We start from the raw sequence: 22,078 nt of genomic DNA on the forward strand, positions 1-22,078 counted from the left end.
GGGTGGAAAAGTTTTTCCTCATGTTATTTTTGTTTCTTTTCCCAATTACTTTAAATCTGTTCCCTCTCGTCCTCCATCCTTTCACCAGTGCGAACAATTTCTCTCCATCTACTCTGTTTGACCTGATGCCATGAGACATCATGGGGTCCGGAGCCCATGTTGAGGACGTCTCGGGCAACTCCCTCCTGACTGTGTAACACTGTGCCGTCACCTCTGCTGGGTCTGTCCTGCTGGTGGGACACCTAGGGATGGTGATGGCAGTATCTGGGACATTGTCTCTAAGGTATGATTCTCTGTCCAGACCTCTCGTGATTTTGAATACCTCGATCAAATCACCTCTCAGCCTTCTCTTCAAGGAAAACAGCACACTTTTTCTTTATCATAATCTCTACCTCTTTTATAATCCAGGGAGCTCTGGATTTATTTGCCCTACCTTTCCACTTCGAGGGAACATATGTTGACTGTGCCCGAACTCTCTCTTTTTTGAAGGTTACCCATTGTTCAGCTGTCAGATTTCCTGGCAACTTTTGAATCTCATTTACTCAGCCAGCTCCATTCTTACCCCATTGAAGTTGTCTTTCCCCCAGTTAATTACTCTTACTCTGGATTGTTCTTTATCCTTTTCGATGGTCAGCCTAAATCTTATGATACAATGATCAATCTCCCCTACATGCTCCCCTACTGATAATTGATCGACTTGGCCCACCTCATTCTCAAGAACCAGGTCCAGGAATGCCTCCTTTCTCATTGGACTAGCAACATACTGTTGTAGAAAATTTTCCTGAACAACTCTCAGAACACTTGTCCCTCACTGCCCTTTACACTACTACTATCCCACTATATGTTTGAATAATTAAAGTCCCCCATTATGACGACCCGATAATTTTTGCACCTCTCTGTAATTCCATTGCATTTTTTCTCCTCCACGTTCTTCCCACGAGCTGGTGGCCTGTAGACAACACTGAGCAATGTAAATGCACCTTTTTTGTTCCTTCGTTCCAGCCAAATTGATTCTTTTATTGACACCAATGGGACATCCTTTTTCTCCAACACTGCAATGTTCTCATTTATCAATACTCCACCGCCCCTTTCCCTTTCCTTTCTTTCCTGAACACCTTGTATCCAGGAATATTTAACACCCAGTCCTGCCCTTCTTTGAGCCAGGTCTCTGTTCTAGCCACATCATATTTGCACATGGCAATCTGCACGTGTACCTCACCAATCTTATTAACCACACTCTGTGCATTCACATACATGCACATTAACCCTGATTTAGACTTTATTACTTTATCCCTGACTCTGACCCCACCTTATAACTTGCTATTCCCTACTCCAGTGCTAACTATCTCACCCAGTATTCTGTGCACCTTGGTGTTCCGGTCTGATATTTTTCCCTGGTTCCCATACCCCTGACAAGTTACCAGTTTTGCTTCCCTCCAATCGGAACTCCCTCTCAGGTTTCCATCCCCTTACCAATCTAGTTTAAACCCTCCCCAACAGCACCAGTAATCTCCCTGTGAGGATATTAGTCCCAATGCTGCTTCGATGCAACCCGTCCATCTTGTATGGGTCCCACCTGTCCCAGTGCCTCAGAAATCTGATGCCCTCCCTCCCACACCAGTTCTCCAATCACCTGTTTAATCAGTCAATTCTCCTATTCCGATGCTCACTTGCACATGGGAGTGGGAGTAATCCTGAGATAACTGCTTTTGAGGCCCTGCTTTTTTAATCTCCTTCCTCGTTCCATAAAATTTGTTGTCAGGACCTCATTTACCCTTTCCATCGACGTTAATGGTGCCAACGTGGACCACGACCTCTGGCTGTTCACCTTCCCCCAGATAAATGTCCTGTAGCCGTTCAGTGACATCCTTGATCCTGGCACCAGGGAGGCAACACACCATCCTGGAGTTCGATCTACAGCTGCAGAAAGACTTCTGTGTTCCCCTGACTAATGAATGCCCCATCACGACTGCTCTTCCACTCTTCCTCCACCCCTCCTGTGCAGCTGAGCCACCTGACAAACGTGGCTCTGTCTGCACTCCTCTGAGGAACCATCACCCTCACCAGTATCGAAAATGGAAAGCCGATTAGCAAGTGAGATCATATCAGAGGACTCCTGCACTACCTGCCTGGTTCTCTTAGACTGTCTGTGGGTTACCCATTCCTTATCCTCCTGCATGCTCCTAACCTGTGGTGTGATCACCTCCCTAAACCTGCTATCCATGTAGTTCTCTGCATTGTGGATGCACCACAGTGACTCCAGCCACTGCTCGAGATCCAAACCCTAGAGCTCAAGCTTGTGCAGCCGGTGACACTTCCTGCAGATGTGTTTGTCTAGGACACATGGTGCATCCACGACATCCCACATGTCACAAGCTGTGCTTTGTACTCAGCCAAGCTGCTGTGCCAGACCTTAACTTAACCGACTATTTAGAAGGAGAATATCTGACCAGTTACTCAACCAACCAGCTCCTTCCACTGCACAGAAACAAGAACCAAATACTGGAGGACAGAAAAAGTAGAAAAAAGGAGCACCTCCTCTCCCCTTCACTGAACTCACCACTCAGCAAACACATACCTCCAGACTCTGTTTACAATCTGCACTCCTTATCAATCTTTTAGTCATTCTTTGCTGTTTTTCTACATTCTGTCCAACATTCTGATCTGCCACCCATCTTTGTGCAATTATATGCTTTTCCTTTAATTTTGATATGACCTTTAACATTTCTAGTAAACCATCGATAGTGGGTCCTCCCCACTCCGAATCCTGTTCATACTGAGAATCCCACGGTGGAGAGCTGGAATATCCTGTCTCAAAACACAGTCACATAGACACAGCATCATTTACTGCACAGAACAAGGCCATTTGGCCCATCAATTCCATGTCAGCTCTCCAGGGAGCAATCCACTCAGTCCCACTGCCCCACATCAGCCCATAGCCCTGCAAGTTTATTTCCTTAAAGTGACCATCCAGTTTCCTTTGAAAATCATTGATTATTTCCATTTCCACCACACACATTGGCAGCGAGTTCCAGGTCAGTACCACTTGCTGCAGAAGAGGTTCTTCCTCACATTCCTGCTTCAACTCTTCCTCAAAACCTTCAATCTGTGTTCCCTAGTTCTTGTACCATTAGTTCATGGGAGCAGTTTTTCTTTGTCTAATTTATCAAAGTCTGTCAGAATTTGGTACATTTCGATGAAATTTTCCCTCAATCTCCTTTGCTCCAAGGAGAACAACCCCAACTTCTCCAACCTACCCTTGTGAACTCTCTGCTGTGTCAGCAGGTGGGATAACTGAGTGAATCCCTTCCCACACACACAGCAGGTGAACGGCCTCTCCCCAGTGTGAACTTGCTGGTGTGTCAGCAGGTGGGATAACTGAGTGAATCCCTTCCCACACACTGAGCAGGTGAACGGCCTCTCCCCAGTGTGACTGCGTTAATGAATATCCAGCTTTGATGGAGAACTGAATCCCTTCCCACAGTCCCCACATTTCCATGGTTTCTCCGTGGTGAGGGTGTCCTTGTGTCTCTCCAGGTTGGATGATCAGTTGAAGCCTCGTCCACACACAGAACACGTGATCAGTTTCTCCCCGCTGTGAATGGTGTGATGTTTTCTCAGGCTGTGTAACTGGTTAAAACTCTTTCCACAGTCAGTCACTGGAACACTCTCACTCGGGTGTGTGTGTGTGTCTCGGTGCTTTTCCAGTCACACTGATGTTTGAAATCTTTTCCCACAGGCAGAACAGACAAACATTTCTCCTTCCACATTCTCAGTCCGATGATATTCAGGTCCTGATGAATCGAATGTTTCTATCAGATCTTGATGTGATGTTTGGTTTCAATTTCCCGTCAGTAAATCCTCCCCTTCTAATAACCTGTAAAAAGAGTTTACAAAAGTCAGCACTGTCAGTCCAGGATAGAAATTCAGAACAGACAGTTCTAGTTTCTATGGAACATTCTTTCCTCTCTTGTTTCCCCCAAAAATGTGATCCCTTCAAACTAAAAGAAGCCAAAATAATCAACAAATTGTAACAGAAGCAAAGGGAACCTTCCCAACTAAACCAGAACATTGCTCCCAGTGTCCACGAGACACTCTGTATCCTGAGGTGTCCACCTGTTGCAGAAGGCCACCCCGGCACGGACAGGACCACGGAAGACAGGGCAGCAGCTAAAGTGACACCCCCACTCCGAGCATGGTCCCTGTACATCCTGGACCTGCACATTGTTTCTCAGCCTGAGCGAGAGGGAGAGAGAGATGGATAAGGTGAGAACTGAGTGTTTAAATATACAAGATAGATACAAACCTGGGTGGGTTTGGGGTGGATGAGGTGAGGGAGAGGAGGGCATTGGGGGGACTGGGGGGTTTTGGAAGGGCAGGTCATCGAAAGGGCTGTGGGTGTGGGTGGTGTTTTAACCAGGCCCAAGAGCAGGTCCAGGAAAAGATCCACCAACCTTCCCACCCCACCTCCACACCGAGTGGCCAGAGATTAGGAGAATGGGGTTAAACTGTAACCAAGGCCATTGATAAGGTCCCACAAGGCAGACTGGTCATGAAAATAAAAGCAAAACAGCAAATTAGAGTCAAAATTGACTCAGAGGCAGGAAGCAAAGAGTAATGGTTGATGAGTGTTTGTGTGACTGGAAGGCTGTTTTCAGTGAGGTTCTGCAGGGATCAGTACTGGGTCCTTTGCTTTTTGTTCTATATATCCATGGTTTGTACTTGAATGTAGGGGTTTGATTAAACAGTTTGCAGATGATACAAAAATTGACCATGTGGTTGATAATGAAGAAGAAAGCTGTAAACTGCAGGAAGATATCAATGGACTGGTCAGGTGGGCAGAATAGTGACAAATGGAATTCAATCCGGAGAAGTGTGAGGTAATGCATTTGGAGACAGCTAACAAGGCAAGGGAATACACAATAAATGGTAGGATATTGAGAAGTATAAAGGAACAGAGGGACCTTGGAGTGCACGTTCACAGAACCCTGAATATGGCTGGGCAGGTAGATAAGGCGTAAGGGATACTTGACTTTATTAGCCAAGGCAGAGAATATAAGAGCATGGAGGTTCTGCTGAAAATGTATAAAACACTGGTTAGGACACAGCTGGAGGACTGTGTACAGTTCTGGTCACCGCACTGTAGGAAAGATGTGGTTGTATTAGAGACGGTACAGAGGAGATTTACAAGGATGTTGTCTGGATTGGAGAATTTTAGTTCTGAGGAAATATTGGATAGGTGAGGGTTTTTTTCTTTGGAATAGAGGAGGCTGAAAGGAAACTGAATTGAAGTGCAGAAAATGATGAGGGGTCTAGATAGAGTGGATAGGAAGGACCTATTCCCCTTGGCTGAGGGGTCCATAACCAGGGGCATAGATTTTGGGGAAGAGGTAGGAAATTTAAAAGGGATTTGAGGTTAAATGTTTTCAGCCAGAGGGCGGTGGGGATCTGCAACTCACTGCCTGGGAGGGTGGTAGAGGCAGAAACCTTCAAAACAATTAAAAAGTACTTGGATATTCACGTGAAGTGCCCTAACCTACAAGGGTATTGTTACGACCGACTGCTCAAGTCAAAGCCCCACAATCAAAATATACAGTTTTGATAGTGGTGGGAGAAACACACTGTTGATTCAGTCCCGTCCCTCACAGATCGCCTGACATTTTAAACATTCCAAATTAAAGAAAGATCCAGCCAAATTGTACCATCTATTAACCCCCGAATAAGGCTCACCAAACCAGGTGTCTTTACATCAACAAATTAACTGTTTAATTAGAAAAACTAAATTCTTAAATAATAACATATAAACAGTTAAAACAGAAAAAATAGTGTCTTTGCATATTTATGCTCCTGCTGAAGTGAAACCTTCCTATGTGGAATGTCCAAGGTTGCTTGGAAGTCTTCACAGCCATCTGAACTGGGTGGGGGGGGGGGGGGGGGGGGGGTGAGAAAATAAAAGGTTCTTCAACAGTAGAACAGTCCAGTCTAGTTCAGCAGTTGAATTGATGCTGCTCTTTTCCAGTGATAAATTTCAACAATTTCAGTTGAGTCGTGAAAGGAATTGGTTATTTTCTTTTAAGAAAGTAATCTGGCTTGATATCAGAATTCGGGTTTAAATAAACCAAGAGAGAGCTCTTTTTTCCTTCAGTATATGCTGGATGATCATCTGTGTCGGTCTCTGTTAACGGTGTCTCAAAAGCCAGTTTTTCAACTAGTTTCAAATGTCAATTGGAAACAATGTATCTCTCGATCTTCAGTCTGAGTGGCTGTATCCCGGGGCAACGAGAATACATTCTTCGACTCAGTCTCTGGAGCTTGTTGCCTTAAAGCAGCACTGCTCCTTTTCCAGCCTTAAAGGCACACTGCATTCTTCTTGGAAAAAAAATAGAGGATCATAACACTATGGACCAAGAGCTGGAAAGCGGGATTAGGCTGGATGGCTCCTTGTCAGCCAACGAAGACATGCTGGGCCGAATGGCCTCCTTCCGTACTGTAAATTTTCAGGATTCCAATTTGAGGAGCAGCCCCTTCAGGTAACGATACAGGGGCTGTAACCTCTTACACTGAATATATACATGGCCCATGGACTCTTAAAGGCTGCAAACATCACATGCAGCCTGAGAGTGGGTGAAGCTGCTTAAAACCCTATTGTCCAGGATGCCCCATCTCCTGGGCACTCGGACCCAGTTGGGAAAAGAGTTTGTGAGGTCCTGTTCGCTCACTGTGCCCTCACCAAGATGGCTGTGCTTGCACCCTGACCCCGCCCTGTCCAAGATGGCAGCCAGTGACCCCTCTCCCCCGCACCTGTCACCAGGAGGTAAACACGGGGCCTCTTGGCCTACCCCAGGTGTATATGAAGCCTCCCAGCCCACCCATGGCTCCAATTCCTCCCCTGTACCCACAATCTCCTCTCACCTCCCGATCCACCTGGTCCATCTCAGTCCATCTCCATTACCTATGCTGGACATGCTCAGTGCACAGTTCGATCCCACGCCAATGCACTCAGCCCCTGTGGTCATTGAAAAGGGACTGACCCTTATCACGGGAGTCCTGGGTAATGAATCCTCTACTGAAAGCTCCAAATATTGAATGGATGATTTTGTGTCATCCTATTGAGATCAGGGCCAGAGAGACAATGGAGAAAATTATTAAATAAATTATACAGAAACCCGAGTGCCCGGGACATCAACTATAGTGTGAAGTGCACTGGGAATTCTGTTCTTCACCCACATTTGGACTCAGGAATTAGAGGGATGTTTTCATAACTTGTAGTTGACACCAAACTGGATGATAGAACTAATAATGAGGAGGAGTGCATTGAAATCCAGGAAGACATAAACAGGCTGGCAGAATAGACAGATAAATGGGAAATGAAATTCAACATAGTGAAATGTGAACTGGTTCATTTTGGGAGGAGGTATAAGGAGGCCAGTTATTGGTTCGAATGTAAGAACTTAAATGGAGCAGAGAGATCTGGGAACAGAGTCACATAAATCACTAAAAGGAGCAACACAAGTCGATAAGAGAGCAAAGAAAGAGCTGATGTTCTTTTCTCGAGGAATACAATGTAACAGCAGGGAGGGAATGTTAAATTTATAGAGAACCTCACTTAGAAGGACTGTGAGCAGTTCTGGTCTCCAGATTAAAAAAGGATATTGAAGACTGAAGAAAGTGCAGAATAGATTTACAAAGATGTCACCAGAGAGGATGTTACTATCCAGCAAGATTGAGCAGGCTGGGGATCCTTTCTCTGGAAAAGAGAAGACGAGGAGGAGATCTGATAGAGGTCTTTAAAATTATCAGTCAGTCAGAACAAGGGGGCAGCAATATAATACAGACATTAACAGGTCAAATAGAGAACTTTGGAGGAATTTCTCTACTCAGACAGTGGTGAGAATGTGGAACTCACTGCCACGTGGAGTGGTTGAAGGTGATAACAATGATGTGTTTAAGGGGAGGCTCAATACATTTATGAGGGAGAAGGGAATAGAGGGATATGAGGGCAGGGTGGGACGAAGTAATCAGATTGGGACGAGGCTCATGTGGATTATAAACAGCTGCACAGACTAGAGGGGCTGAACGGCCTGTTTCTGGGCTGTAATTCTGTGTACATTCAGCCTGGGTGGATTAATGCTCAGGTTCACTGGGCCCAGGGGTGGATTAATGAAAGTTATGGCTCTAAGTTTTAGACGATGCTGCCGAGTACTGCAGGTGATGGAGAAGAGTTTCTCTCTATCTACCCTATCAGTTTCAATTAATATCTTGAAAACTTTGATTAAATCACCCCTTAATCTTCTGAATTCCAGGGACTACAACCCTCACAGTGAGGTGATTCATTCTGGCAGAAGGAATAGGGAGAGGCAACATACACTTAATGGTACAGTTCTAAAGAGTTTGCAGGGATAGAGGGACCTGAGGGTTCATGTGCAGAGATCACTGAAAGTGGAAGGATGTATTGAGGGAACAGTTGGCAAAGCAAATGGGATCTTGGGCCTCATAAATAGAGGTATTGAACACAAAAGGAAGGAAGTTATGCTGAACATTTATAAAGCTCTGGTTAGGCAACAACTAGAGTATTGCATCCAGTTCTGGTCACCACACTTTTGGAAGGATGTGAAGGTCCTTCAGAGGGTGCAGAGATTTATCAGAATGGTTCCTGAGATGAGAGAATTTAACTACAAGGTTAGGTTGGAGGAGCTGGTGTTGTTCTCCTTGGAGCAAAGGAGATTGAGGGGAGATCTGATAGAGGTGTTGAAAATGATGACAGGTTTAGATAAGACAGACCAAGAAAAGCTGTTCCCATTAGCTGATGATACAAGGATTAGTGGACACAGATTCAGGTTTTGAGATACAGGAGGGATGTGAGGAAGCAGTTTTTTTACACAGTGAGTGGTAATGACCTGGAACTCACTGCCTACGAGGGTGGTGGAAGTGGAGATGATCAATGATTACAAATGGAAATTGGATGGACACTTGAGGGAAATAAACCTGCAGGACTACGGGGATAGAGTGGGTGAATGGGACTGACTGGATTGTTCGACAGAGAGCTGGGATGGAATCAAAAAGCTCATTGTCCTCCTTCTGTGCTGTAATGACTCTGATTCATTTGTGTAATCTCTCCTTGTAATTTAACCCTTGGAGTCCAGGTATCATTCAGGTAAATCTACCCTGCACTCCCTCCAAGGCCATTATATCCTTCCAAAGGTGTGGGGCCCAGAACTGAACACAATACTCCAGGTGTGGTCTAACCAGGGCTTTGTGTATCTCAGTGCTTTTCCAGTCTCACTGATACCTGAAATCTTTTCCCACAGACAGAACAGACAAACCTTTCTCCTTCCACATTCAAAGGCCGATGATATTCAGGTCCTGATGTATCGAGTGACTCTTTGTCAGATCTTGATGTGATGTTTGGCTCGTGACTCCCCATCTGTATATCCCCTGCTTCTAAGCCCCTGTAAAAGGAGTTTACAAAAACCATCACTGTCAGTCCAGGATAGAAATTCACAACATTCTCTCCTCCTGCTTTCTGGCCCAGGATGACTGTACATGCACCCTGCTGTACATTGTCCTGAGGGAGGCCACACACCAGCCTGGATTCACGTCTGCGACTGCAGAAACGCCTGTGTATTACCCGATCAAATCTCCGATCACTATTGCTCAGTCAGCTTTGTGACCCTCTGTGAAGCTGATCCAACTGTGCTGCCATGGCCTTGACTCTGGCTGCACTCCTTAGATGAACCATCACTTTCATCAGTATTCAGAACTGAATACTGGTTGGAGAGTGAGATGCACTCAGGGTTCTCCTGCATTCCCTGCCTATTTCTTCTTGACTGTCAGTTGGCCACCCATTGCCTCTCTCCCTACATACTCTGAAGCTGCAGGGTGACCATATCTATAAACGTGCTGTCCACAAAGCTCTCACCTCATGGATGCACCGCAGTGACACCAGCTCCAGTTCATGCTCTGAAAACCGGAGCTCGAGCTGCTGCAACTTGTTTTATCTTCATCCATGTGATGTGGGTGTTGCTGGCTCGGCCAGTATTTATTGCCCATCCCAAACTGCCCTTGACAACGGAGAGGCTCGCTCGGGCATTTCAGAGGGCATTTCAGAGTCAGCCACATTGCTGTGGATCTGGAGTCACATGTAGGCCAGACCAGGTAAGGACAGCAGATTTCCCATCTCATGAACCAGATGGCTTTTTAATTGCAGATTTATTAATTGAATTTAAAGTTCACCATCTGCCGTGGTGGGATTCGAACCCATGTTCCAGTGACATTACCCTGATGTCACCACCTCCCCCAATGATACTTCCTGCACAAATCGTTATCTAGAGTTGGCACATTACACAGGATGTGCACTCCAGAGGTCGGAGCAGCCCCATCATTGGCAGGAATTTGGGACTTGTAACTGCAAAGGATTTTGTCATCAAAAAGGACTGTGTAATGTATCAGTGTGGTGTGAGATATTCAAGTGTTGAATAAGTAAAGAAAATATCTTTGTAAATAGCTGACACCACAATTTACAATCAAAGTGCTATTTAGGTAATTGTGGATTTCTTTTAGTTTAGTTATTAGAGCAAAAGACTGAAAATGTGAAATCTAGTGTAATTTATTAGTGTGGTCTGGGGATTCATATCTCATATTTTTCATATTGACAATCTGTGAGGTCGGAACAACTGGAAAGTGGGATGAACAGATACAATGGGCAGAATGGCCTCCTCCTGTGCTGGAAATAGAGTCAGAGAGTTATCCAGCACAGAAACAGGCCCTTCGGCCCATCGTGTCCGTGCCGGTCATCAAGCACCTAACTATTCTAATCCCATTTTCCAGCACTTGGCCCATAGTCTTGTCTGCTATGGTGTTTCAAGTGCTCATCTAAATACTTGTTAAATGTTGTGAGGGTTCCTGCCTCTACCACCTCTTCAGGCAGTGCTTTTCAGATTCCAACCACCCTCTGGGTGAAACTTTTTTTCCACAAATCCCCTCTAAACCTGCTGCCCCTCACCTTAAAATCAATGTCTCCTGGTTATTGACACCTGCAAGAAGGGAAAAAGTTTCTTCCTATCTAACCTATCAATGCCCCTCATAAATTTGAATACCTCAATCATATCCCCCTTCAGCCTTCTCTGCTCTCATGAAAACAACCCCAGCCTTTTCAGTCTCTCTTCACACCTGAAATGCTCCAGCCCAGGCAACATCCTGGTGATACTTCTCTGCACCCTCTCCAGTGCAATCACATCCTTCCTATAGTGTGGTGCCTAGAACTGTACACAGTATCCAGCTGTGGCCTAACTAGCGTTTTATACAGTTCCACCATAACCTCCCTGCTCTTATATTCTATGCCTCAGCTGATAAAGGCAAGTATCCCATATGCCTTCCTAACCACCTGATCTACCTGTGCTGCTGCCTTCAGTGATCTATGGACAAGTACACCAAGGACCCTCTGACCTTCAGTACTTCCTGGGGTCCTACCATCCATTGTATATTCCCTTGCCTTGTTAGTCCTCCCAAAATGCATCACCTCACACTTCTCAGGATTAAATTCCATTTGCCACTGCTCTGCCCATCTATATCGTCCCGTAATCTAAGGCTTTCCTCCTCACTATTTACGACACCACCAATTTTCGTGTCAACTGCGAATTTACTTATCATACCTCCAATATTCACGTCTAAATCATTAATGTACACTACAAACAGCAAGGGTCCGTGTATCGATCCCTGCGGTACACCACTGGTCTCAGGTTTTCACTCGCAAAAACAACCCTCGACCGTCACCCTCTGCCTCCTGCCACTGAGCCAATTTTGGATCCAATTTGCCAAATTGCCCTGGATCCCATGGGCTCTGACCTTCTTAACCACTCTCCCATGTGGGACCTTATCAAAAGCTTACTGAAGTCTATGTAGACTACATCAACTGCTTTCCCCTCATCTACACACCTCGTCACTGCATTGAAAAATTCAATCAAGTTCGTTAGACACGATGTCCCCCTGACAAAGCCATGTTGACTATCCCTGATTAATCCCTGCCTCTCCAAGTGGAGATTAATCCTGTCCCTCAGAATTTTTTCCAATATTTTCCCAACCACTGATGTTAGACTCACTGGCCTGTTAGTACCTGGTTTATCCCTGCTACCCTTCTTGATAATGGCACCACATTCGTAGTCCTCCAGTCCTCTGGTACCTCTCCTGTGACCAGAGAGGATCTGAAAATTTATGTCAGAGCCCTTGCTATCTCCTCCCTTGCCTCACATCACAGCCTGGGATACATTTCATCTGGGACTGGGGATTTATCCACTTTTAAGCCGGCTAAAACAGCTAATACTTCCTCACTTTCAATGCTAATATGTTCAAGTGTATCACAATCCCCCTCCCTGATCTCTACACCTACATCATCCTTCTCCATAGTGAACAGATGCAAAGTAATCATTTAAAACCTCACCTCTGTCCTCCGGCTCCACACACAGATTTGCACTTTGGTCCCTAATGGGCCCCACTCTTTCACTGGTTATCCTCTTGCCCTTAATATACTTAGAAAATGCCTTAGCAGTTTCCTTGATCGTGCCTGCCAGTGTTTTTTCATGCCTCCTCTTTGCTCTCCTTATTCCTTTTTTTTGTACCCCCGCTACACTTTTTATACTCCTCTAGTACCTCTGCTGTTTTCAGCACTTTGAATCTGCCATAAGCCTCCTTTTATTTTCCTGATCCAATCCTCTATATCCCTTGACATCCAGAGTTCCCTGGACTTGTTGGTCCTCCCCTTCACCTTTACGGGTGCATGTTGCCTCTGAACCTTCACTATTTCCTCTCTGAAAGACTCCCACTGGTCTGATGTCGACTTTCCTACAAGTAGCTGCTCCCAGTCCACTTTGGCCAGATCCTGTTTTATCATGTTGAAATCGGCCTTCCCCCAATTCAGTACTTTTATTTCCAGCCCGCCTTTGTCTTTTTCTTACAGAGTTATGATCACTATCCCCGAAATGCACCCCCACTGACACTTCTACCACTTGTCCAGCATCATTCCCCAGGATTAGGTCCAGTACTGCGCCTTTTCCTGTTGGACTTTCAAGGTACTGGCTCAAAAAAGTCTCCTGTATATATTTTAAGAATTCCGCCCCCTTTAAGTCTTTTACACTAAGACCATCCCAGTTGATATCAGGTAAGTTGAAATCCTCTACTATTATTACTCCATTATTTTTACACCTCTCAGAGATTTGCCTACATATCTGCTCCTCTATCTCTCCCTGACTGTTTGGAGGCCTGCAGTACACACCCAGCCAAGTGATTGCCCCCTTTTTGTTTTTAAGTTTGACTCATCTGGCCTCATTTGAAGAACCTTGTCAGACATCTTCCCTCCTTACTGCAGTAATTGACTCCTTGATCAACAGTGCAATGCGACCTCCTCTTTTATCCTTTCTCCTGTCATACCTGAAGATTCCATAGCCTGGAATATTGAGTTGCCAGTCCTGCCCTTCCCTCAACCATGTCTCTGTGATAGCAACAATATCATAATCCCATGTGCTAATCAACGCCCTCAATTCATCTGTCTTGCATTAAAATAAATGCAATCCAGCCTTGCATTTGTCACTTGTGCCTGAACAGGTCTATATTTGCTCTGCCTAACAGACTGACTCAGTTTCTCTTCTATATTTGACTGAGCATCACCCACTCCTATACCTCCACTCTGTATCCCATTCCTCTGCCAAATGTGTTTAAACTGCCCCCAACAGCACTCGTAAACCTCCCAACAAGGATGTTCGTCCAACTTGTACAGGTCCCACCTTTGCCAGAAACAGACCCAATGATCCAGGAAGCTAAAGCCCTCCCTCCTGCACCATCTCTTCAGCCACGCATTCATCTGCTCTATCCTCCTATTCCTATACTCACTAGCATGTGGCACTGGAGTAATCCAGAGATTACAACCTTTGAGGTCCTGCTTTTTAATCTGCTACCGAGCTCCCTAAATTCTTGTTTCAGGTCCTCATCTTCTTTTTACCTCCGTCGTTGGTACCAATGTGTTCCACGACCTCTGACTGTTCACCCCCCCTTCAGAATGTCCTGCAGCCACTCCGTGACTAACTTGACCCTGGCACCGGGGAGGCAACATACCATCCTGAAGTCACGTTTGTCACCACAGAAATGCCTATCTGTATCCCTTACGATAGAATCCATTATCAGTATAGTTCTTCCAGTCCTTTTCCTCCCCTGCTGTGCAGCAGAGCCATGCGTGGTAACACAAACTTGGCTGTTGCTGCTTTCCCCTGGGAGGTCATTCCCCCCAACAGTATCCAAAGTGGTATATCTGTTTGAGAGGGGGATGGCCACAGGGGACTCCTGCACTACCTGTCTGCGCCTAATACTCCATCTGGTGGTCACCCATCTCATTTCTGCCTGTGCAGCCATTACCTGCAGTGTGACCACCTCTCTAAACGTGCTATCCACAACGTCCTCAGCATCGCGGATGCTCCACAGTGAATCCACCCGCAGCTCCAGCTCCGTAATGCGGGTAGTCAGTAGCTGCAGCTGGATCCACTTCCTGCACACATGGTCATCAGGGACACTGGAAGCATCCCTGATTTCCCACATCGCGCAGGAGGAGCATATCACGGGGCTGAGCTCTCCTGCCATGACTTACCTTTAGATTAATTAGTTACTCCCTTTAAAAGATATTAATTACACGAGAGGCTTGTTCTACTCCAAACACTACCCACAACAATCTAAATTACTCGAATTGAAAAAAAACACACTCTTAGTACTCACTTTATCACTCGAGGTCTTTTTTCAAACAAAAAACAACTTTCCCCTTATTTTTTAAAGCTAATTAAATGACCAACAGTTGTTACTTACCCAACCAATCACAAACAAAGAATTGTGATATAGTTCCAAGTCAGGATAGTGAGTGACTTGGAGGGGAACTTGCAGGTGGTGATGTCCCAATGAGTCTGTTGTCTTTGTCCTTCGAAGAGGAACAGGTCACGTGTTTGGAACAAAGCACAAAGAGAACAAAGAACAGTTCAGCACAGGAACAGGCCATTCAGCCCTCCAAGCCTGCGCCGATCTTGATGCCTGCCGAAACTAACATCTTCTGCACTTCCGGGGCCCATATCGCTCTATTCCCTTCCTATTCATATATTTGTCAAGATGTCTTTTAGACATCGCTATCGTATCTGCTTCCACCACCTCCCCTGGCAGCAAGTTCCAGGCACTCACCACCCTCTGTGTAAAAAACTTGCCTCGCACATCCCCCCTAAACTTTGCCCCTTGCACCTTAAACCTATGTCCCCTCGTAACTGACTCTTCCACCCTGAGAAAAAGCTTCTGACTATCCACTCTGTCCATGCCACTCATAACTTTGTAAACCTCGATCATGTCCTCCCTCCACCTCCGTCGTTCCAGTGAAAACAATCCGAGTTTTTCCAACCTCTCCTCATAGCTAATACCCTCCAGACCAGGCAACATCCTGGTGAACCTCCTCTGTACCCTCTCCAAAGCTTCCACGTCCTTCTGGTAGTGTGGTGACCAGAATTGCACGCAATATTCTAAGTGTGGCCTAACTAAGGTTCTGTACAGCTGCAGCATGACTTGCCAATTTTTACACTCTATGCCCCGACCGATGAAGGCAAGCATGCCGAATGCCTTCTTGACTGCCTTATCCACCTGCGTTGCCACTTTCAGTGACCTGTGGACCTGTACGCCCAGATCTCTCTGCCTGTCAATACTCCCAAGGGTTCTGCCATTTATTGTATACTTCCCACCTGTATTAGATCTTCCAAAATGCATTACCTCACATTTGTCCGGATTAAGCACCATCTGCCATTTCTCCGCCCAAGTCTCCAACCGATCTATATCCTGCTGTATCCTCTGACAATCCTCATCATTATCCGCAACTCCACCAACCTTTGTGTCGTCCGCAAACTTACTGATCAGACCAGCTACATTTTCCTCAAAATCATTTATATATACTACAAACAGCAAAGGTCCCAACACTGATCCCTGCGGAACACCACTGGTCACATCCCTCCATTCAGAAAAAGACCCATCCACTGTTACCCTCTGTCTTCGATGACCGAGCCAGTTCTGTATCCATCTTGCCAGCTCACCTCTGATACCGTGTGACTTCATCTTTTGCACCAGTCTTCCATGCGGGACCTTGTCAAAGGCTTTACTAAAGTCCATATAGACAACATCCACCGCCCTTCCTTCATCAATCATCTTCGTCACTTCCTCAAAAAACTCAATCAAATTAGTAAGACACAACCACCCCTTCACAAAACCATGCTGACTCTCGCTAATAAGTGCATTTGTTTCCAAATGGGAGTAAATCCTGTCCCGAAGAATCCTCTCCAATAGCTTCCCTACCACTGACGTAAGGCTCACCGGCCTAAAATTTCCTGGATTATCCTTGCCACCCTTCTTAAACAAAGGAACAACATTGGCTATTCTCCAGTCCTCTGGGACCTCACCTGTAGCCAATGAGGATGCAAAGATTTCTGTCAAGGCCCCAGCAATTTCTTCCCTTGCCTCCCTCAGTATTCGAGGGTAGATCCCATCAGGCCATGGGGACTTATCTACCTTAATGCTTTGCAAGACACCCAACACCTCCTCCTTTTTGATAATGAGATGACTGAGACTATCTGCACTCCCTTCCCGAGGCTCATCATCCACCAAGTCCTTCTCTTTGGTGAATACTGATGCAAAGTACTCATTTAGCACCTCGCCCATTTCCTCTGGCTCCACGCATCGATTCCCATCTCTGTCCTTGAGTGGGCCAACCCTTTCCCTGGTTACCCTCTTGCTCTTTATATATGTATAAAAAGCCTTGGGATTTTCCTTAATCCTGTTTGCCAATGACTTTTCATGTCCCCTTTTAGCCCTCCTAACTCCTTGCTTAAGTTCCTTCCAACTGTCTTTATATTCCTCAAGTGCTTCATCTGTTTCGCGCCTTCCAGCCCTTACAAATGCTTCCTTTTTTTTTTGATTTGGCTCACAATATCCCGTGTTATCCAACCTTCCCGAAACTTGCCAAACTTGTCTTTCTTCCTCACAGGAACATGCTGGTCCTGGATTCTAATCATCTGACGTTTGAAAGACTCCCACATGTCAGATGTTGATTTACCCTCAAACAGCCGTCCCCAATCTCAATTTGTCAGTTCCTGCCTAATATTGTTATAATTAGCCTTCCCCCAATTTAGCACCTTCACCCGAGAACTACTCTTATCCTTATCCACAAGTACCTTAAAACTTATGGAATTATGGTCACTGCTCCCGAAATGCTCCCCCACTGAAACTTCGACCACCTGGCCGGGCTCATTCCCCAATGGCAGGTCCAGAATGGCCCCATCCCTAGTTGGACCATCTACATACTGTTTCAAGAAGTCCTCCTGGATGCTCCTCACAAATTCTGCCCCATCCAAGCCCCTAGCATTAAGTGAGTCCCAGTCAATATTGGGGAAGTTAAAATCACCCACCACTACAACCCTGTTACCTTTACATCTTTCCAAAATCTGTCTACATATCTGCTCCTCTACCTCCCGCTGGCTGTTGGGAGGCCTGTAGTAAACCCCCAACATCATGACTGCTCCCTTCCTATTCCTGAGCTCCACCCATATTGCCTTGCTGCATGACCCCTCTGAGGTGTCCTCCCGCTGTACAGCTGTGATATTCTCCTTAACCAGTAATGCAACTCCCCCACCCCTTTTACATCCCCCTCTATCCCACCTGAAGCTTCTAAAGCCTGGAACATTTAGCTGCCAATCCTGCCCTTCCCTCAACCAAGTCTCTGTAATAGCAACATCATATTTCCAAGGACTAATCTAAGCTCTAAGTTCATCTGCCTTACCTGTTATACTTCTCGCATTGAAACAAATGCACTTCAGACCACCAGTCCCGCTGTGCTCAGCAACATCTCCCTGCCTGCTCTTCCTCCTGGCCTTATTTACTATGTCCTCCTCATTTACTTCACTAGCTGTCCTACTGCTCTGGTTCCCACCTCCCTGCCACACTAGTTCAAACCCTCCCGAATGACACTAACAAACCTTGCAGCCAGGATATTAGTGCCCCTCCAGTTTAGATGCAACCCGTTCCTTCTTGTACAGATCCCATCTGTCCCTGAAGAGAGCCCAATGGCCCAGATATCTGAAACCCTCCCTGCTACACCAGCTGCTCAGCCACATGTTTAGCTGCACTATCTTCCGATTTCTAGCCTCACTGGCACGTGGCACAGGGAGTAATCCAGAGATTACAACCCGAGAGGTCCTGTTTTTTTTAAACTTACTACCGAACTCCCTAAACTCCCCCTGCAGGACCGCATCACTCTTCCTGCCTATGTCATTGGTACCGATGTGTACCACAACCTCTGGCTGTTCACCCTCCCCCTTCAGAATGCCCTCTGTCCATTCAGAGACATCCTTGACCCTGGCACCAGGGAGGCAACATAACATCCTGGAGTCTCTTTCACTTCCACAGAAGCGTCTATCTGTGCCCCTGACTATAGAGTCCCCTATAATTATTGCTCTTCTGCGCTTTGTCCCTCCCTGCTGAACAACAGTGCCAACAGTGGTGCCACTGCTCTGGCTGCTGCTGTTTTCCCCTGATAGGCCATCCCCCCCAACAGTATCCAATACGGTATACTTGTTAGAGAGGGGGATAGCCACAGGGGATTCCTGCACTGACTGCCTCCCCCTTCTAGCAGTGACCCATCTATCTGCCTGCACTTTGGGTGTAACCACTTCTCTAAAACTCCCGTCTATGACCCTTTCCGTCACCTTGAAAATTTCCCGTGATATCACTCAAAGTCCTTTTTCTCCATCTTTCGAGTCTCAGCGCACGCCGAGAGACACAGGGAGCCTGTCGCCGCTCTGGATCAGCTTCCTCACAGGTCCGCCAGTCGTCGCTCCGCTCCCAGGTAAGTAAGGGCCTCGAGCCCCGATCTTTACTTATTAGAACATTACAGCGCAGTACAGGCTCTTCAGCCCTCGATGTTGCGCAGACCTGTGAAACCATCTGACCTACATTATTCCATTTTCATCCATATGTCTATCCAATGACCACTTAAATGCCCTTCAAGTTGGCGAGTCTACTACTGTTGCAGGCAGGGCGTTCCACGCCCCTACTACTCTCTGAGTAAAGAAACTACCTCTGACATCTGTCCTATATCTATCACCCCTCAACTTAAAGCTATGTCCCCTCGTGTTTGCCATCAACATCCGAGGAAAAAGACTCTCACTATCCACCCTATCTCACCCTCTGATTATTTTATATGTCTCTATTAAGTCACCTCTCCTCCTCCTTCTCTCCAACGAAAACAACCTCAAGTCCCTCAGCCTTTCCTCGTAAGACCTTCCCTCCATACCAGGCCACATCCTAGTAAATCTCCTCTGCACCCTTTCCAAAGCTTCCACATCCTTCCTATAATGCGGTGACCAGAACTGCACGCAATACTCCAGGTGCGGTCTCACCAGAGTTTTGTACAGCTGCAGCATGACCTCGTGGCTCCGAAACTCGATCCCCTGACTAATAAAAGCTAACATACCATATGCCTTCTTAACAGTCCTATTAACCTGGGTAGCAACCTTCAGGGATTTATGCACCTGGACACCAAGATCTCTCTGTTCAGCTACACTACCAAGAATCTTCCCATTAGCCCAGTACTCTGCATTCCTGTTACTCCTTCCAAAGTGAATCACCTCGCACCTTTCCGCATTAAACTCCATTTGCCATCTCTCAGCCCAGCTCTGCAGCCTATCTATGTCCCTCTGTACCCTACCACATCCTTCGGCACTATCCACAACTCCACCGACCTTAGTGTCATCTGCAAATTTACTAACACACCCTCCTACACCGTCTTCCAGGTCATTTATAAAAATGACAAACAGCAGTGGCCCCAAAACAGATCCTTGCGGTACACCACTAGTAACTAAACTCCAGAATGAACATTTGCCATCAACCATCACCCTCTGTCTTCTTTCAGCTCGCCAATTTCTGATCCAAAGCTCTAAATCACCTTCAACCCCATACTTCCGTATTTTCTGCAATAGCCTACCATGGGGAACCTTATCAAACGCCTTACTGAAATCCATATACACCACATCCACTGCTTTACCCTCATCCACCTGTTTGGTCACCTTCTCGAAAAACTCAATAAGGTTTGTGAGGCACGACCTACCCTTCACAAAACCGTGCTGACTATCGCTAATGAACTTATTCTTTTCAAGATGATTATAAATCCTGTCTCTTATAACCTTTTCCAACATTTTACCCACAACCGAAGTAAGGCTCACAGGTCTATAATTACCAGGGCTGTCTCTACTCCCCTTCTTGAACAAGGGGACAACATTTGCTATCCTCCAGTCTTCCGGCACTATTCCTGTCGACAATGACGACATCAAGATCAAGGACAAAGGCTCTGCAATCTCCTCCCTAGCTTCCCAGAGAATCCTAGGATAAATCCCATCTGGCCCAGGGGACTTATCTATTTTCACACTTTCCAAAATTGATAACACCTCCTCCTTGTGAACCTCAATCCCATTTAGCCTAGTAGCCTGAACCTCAGTATTCTCCTCGACAACATTTTCTTTCTCTACTGTAAATACTGACGCAAAATATTCATTTAACACTTCCCCTACCTCCTCTGGTTCCACACACAACTTCCCACTACTATCCTTGATTGGCCCTAATCTAACTCTAGTCATTCTTTTATTCCTGATATACCTACAGAAAGCCTTAGGGTTTTCCCTGATCCTATCCGCCAATGACTTCTCGTGTCCTCTCCTTGCTCTTCTTAGCTTTCCCTTTAGATCCTTCCTGGCTAGCTTATCGCCTGCCATGTTTTCTGTTTACTATCGCACAGGATGTGCACTGCAGAGGTTGGAGCAGCCCTGCAATTCCTCTGGCTATTAGATAATAAACTTGCTACTACAAGCGGCGCAGTGGTTAGCACCACAGCCTCACAGCTCCAGTGAGTCTGGGTACTGCCTGTCCGGAGTTTGCAAGTTCTCCCTGTGACCGCGCGGGTTTCTGCTGGGTGCTCCGGTTTCCTCCCACAGCCAAAGATTTGCAGGTTGATAGGTAAATTGGCGATTGTAAATTGCCACTAGTGTTCAGAGATACAGCACTGAAACAGGCCCTTCGGCCCACTGAGTCTGTGCCGACCATCAACCACCCATTTATACTAATCCTACACTGATCCCACATTCCTACCACATCCCCACCTGTCCCTATATTTCCCTACCACCTACCTATACTAGGGGCAATTTATAATGGCCAATTTACCTACCGACCTGCAAGTCTTTTGGCTTGTGGGAGAAAACCGGAGCACCCGGAGAAAACCCACGCAGACACAGGGAGAACTTGCAAACTCCACACAGGCAGTGAACCCGGGTCGCTGGAGCTGTGAGACTGCAGTGCTAACCACTGCGCCACTGTGCCGGTAGGTGGTCGGGGAATTGAGGGGATGTGATAGGAATATGGGATTAATGTAGGATTAATATAAATGGCTGGTCAATGGTCGGCACAGACTCGGTGGGCCGAAGGGCCTGTTTCAGTGCTGTATCTCAAAATAAATAAATAATAAACCTCAATACTTAAAAATAAAAGACGGCTCACCGGCTACTCACTTCCCTTCTATTGGTGTCAGTTACATCTCAGGAAGCTGCCCCTTATTCTGATGAAAACTGGAATGTTTAATTTCCAGCTCCTTGGACAAACTTCCGAACTCTGGAGAAAGGGAAACAAAGTTCCAAAACTTACCAGCCAATCAACTCACAGGCTTCCTGACTCGGAGGAAACGGGAGAAGAAACTGGGAAGTGGCGGCGCTGATAGAGAAGTCGCTGCACCATCACTTTAATGCTGCCCCTCCCTTCCCCCGGGGTTCTCGCCGCACGTTCGCCGAACCCGGCGGCTCTGATTCGGGGCCTGAGAGCCGCTGAAACTCGGTGTGACTGAGGCTGCCCTCAACTTCCGGGAGCCGCACCACGCATGCTCGGCGCAGACAAGCGGACTCCGTGGGGCGGAGCCTTCTGACGCCTGCGTGTTGCGGTTCTTGGGGTGGAGACAGGCCGTATTTCTGCGCGCGGTGCATTCTGG

General features: G+C 46.4%; 1 long non-coding RNA gene and 1 pseudogene across 1 annotated transcript; one reads left to right on the forward strand and one right to left on the reverse strand.

Moving 5' to 3' along the window:
- The window catches only part of LOC137363876 (zinc finger protein 665-like), a 31,418-nt pseudogene that overhangs the window by 6,750 nt on the left and 2,590 nt on the right, over positions 1–22,078 (forward strand).
- On the reverse strand, positions 360–21,950 carry LOC137363877 (uncharacterized). The gene is made up of 4 exons (XR_010972827.1): positions 21,742–21,950; positions 14,842–14,950; positions 9,324–9,449; positions 360–3,877 (listed from the first exon to the last, which is right to left on the reverse strand). It is a non-coding gene; the product is annotated as an uncharacterized lncRNA (long non-coding RNA).

This window comes from Heterodontus francisci, unplaced genomic scaffold, assembly GCF_036365525.1.
Source record: "Heterodontus francisci isolate sHetFra1 unplaced genomic scaffold, sHetFra1.hap1 HAP1_SCAFFOLD_1200, whole genome shotgun sequence".
In the NCBI taxonomy this organism is placed as follows: Eukaryota; Metazoa; Chordata; class Chondrichthyes; order Heterodontiformes; family Heterodontidae; genus Heterodontus; species Heterodontus francisci.